General features: G+C 24.6%; 1 protein-coding gene across 1 annotated transcript in view; it reads right to left on the bottom strand.

Moving 5' to 3' along the window:
* Positions 1 to 1,151: 1,151 nt before the first annotated feature.
* LOC106776816 (chromosome partition protein Smc) overlaps positions 1,152 to 2,207 on the bottom strand; it is a 6,714-nt gene continuing 5,658 nt past the window's right edge. Inside the window, exon 10 of the transcript XR_002666016.1 lies at positions 1,152 to 1,776. The gene's annotated coding sequence lies outside the window, so the exon portion shown is untranslated. The remainder of the gene's footprint in view (positions 1,777 to 2,207) is intronic.

The raw sequence follows: 2,207 nt of genomic DNA on the forward strand, positions 1-2,207 counted from the left end.
AATTAACAAACTATAAAGTTAACATTTTAATAATATTTAATAAAGTAAATTATCGCTCATTTATGATCATTTTTATCATAAAACATATTATTATCAATCAATTAGTTAATTATTTCTTTAAAATTCCATATAAATTAGGGTTTTTCAATATTTTTTAATTTGTTAAAAATATTTAATAAAAATATTTATATATAAATTAAATTTTGTCTGAATTTAGAAAGAAATAAAATTATTTAATTCTATAAAAATTAGGATTAAATTGAGACAAATACAATAACACACTTAACAATGACATGTCACACATAATGTCATTACCACTTAACACAATATTAACTTGACATGTGACAAATTTGTTTATTTTAAAAAAATAAAAAAATAAAAAATAAATAAAAGTAATTAAAAAAATATTTAAAAAATTCAAAAAAACCACAAATTAACACTTCTTTAATAACGTTAGTACGAAACTAATGATAAAAACCTAATTACTTAAATTTTTAAAAATAAAAATTCAATTGAGGAAAAAAAATAAGAATCTTATTTGAGAAAAGTTAGCGAAAATAATAATTAAACCTAAAAAATATCTTAAGTGAGAACAAAAATTTGGAAACAAAGGAAATAAATGAGTGGTGGGAACGTCCTTTATTACAGTTTGTCCTAAAAGAAAAGACCTTACAAGAAAAACAAATGTACAACTGTATATGAGGAATTATTGATCGCGGAAATCCTCATCCATTACCACATGCAAAGACAAGTCGGAGTACTTGTTTTATTGTACTATTGGAGACCCTAAGGAATGAACAACACTGTCTACTCTATAGTTCGGTTTTACTTTAAATCTGATCAAGAATAATAATAAGAATGTCACTCAACTAAATTTATTATTTTATCTATTTCAAAACATTTATGCAAATTATTTTAAAACAGATTAAGGAAAACAAAATCAATGTTGGTTGAAAACGAAAAATATAACAGTCAATCAAAATTTTCATAAACATTAACATTACATTTATTTCAATACAAGATTTACTGACCAGATAAAAAATTTGTATTTATCTTTCTAACTCGACCGTTTAAATATAATATAATAATTCAGGTTTATAATGTTATACTATATTTTTAAACTGTATAATTAAACACAGTAAAAAAATAAATCTTATGATCACATGATCATTTAAAAAGTTCATACGTATATTTCTTTTAATCTTAAAATAATAAAATAAAATAATTAAGTAATTAATGCTTAGTTTCCACTTCTGTCACAATGATTAAGTATTCTCTCCCCGAGTATATAAGAAATCAACAAGAGTCATGAACCCAAAACCAGATAAAATAAAATGAAGCACACTTCGTCATTTCAGGTCAAATTAGACTCACTTGTGCGGGAAAAACAATTGAACAAACAGATTCAATTCAGCCCAATTCATGAAAAAAAAAAAAAACTCTTCGTATTTTTTTTCTTCAAATAATTGGAAGAGAATTCCTAATTTAATAAATCGAAATAAATTTTCAGAAGGCAAACCAACTTTAGTGGGAGGAGAAAATATATGCAGAATTGTTGTGGGAAAGGTGTTTTTTTCTTGAGGGCTTAAGAAAAGGAAATAACTGCATACCTCTATGAAGACTAAACTTGTTTTGGGGAGTGTAAAGAAAATTGATGCTCACCAATTCCACTGTACCAAACCATGAATTGCCAGCCCACTAAGATCAGTCTAACAGTGAGGAATTTAAGTAGTTTATACAAAGTCTTCGATTCAAACTTCTGTCTTCATCGTATACCTAAAAAATGGTTTGCAAACTAATAAAATATGACAATTACAAATTTCAAGGCAGGTCAACCCTTTATACCGGCTGAAAGAGTGGCAATTACAGAAGTAATAATATATAGCATCTACTAATCCTCTTATAGTTTTATAATAGATAAGCATTAAATTAAACATTGTTGCCAACAACAACTTCATGACGTAATCAAAATACTATAATTTAAATACATATATCATAATATGCAAATATTTGTATTAACAAATATATTTTAAATATTTTTCAAACACTTTAGTTTAATAAAGTTAAATAAATCTCATTGGATCATAAAGCCAAGTTTTTACAAACATAAATACATTTAATATCTCAGACTGCATTAAATTCCTTCTTCATTCAACAAGTAGGATTTCCAAACTATGTGATGAATTTTTGAACAATGAATATATTAT

The sequence above is a fragment of the Vigna radiata genome, chromosome 11 (genome assembly GCF_000741045.1).
Source record: "Vigna radiata var. radiata cultivar VC1973A chromosome 11, Vradiata_ver6, whole genome shotgun sequence".
Classification (NCBI taxonomy): Eukaryota; Viridiplantae; Streptophyta; class Magnoliopsida; order Fabales; family Fabaceae; genus Vigna; species Vigna radiata.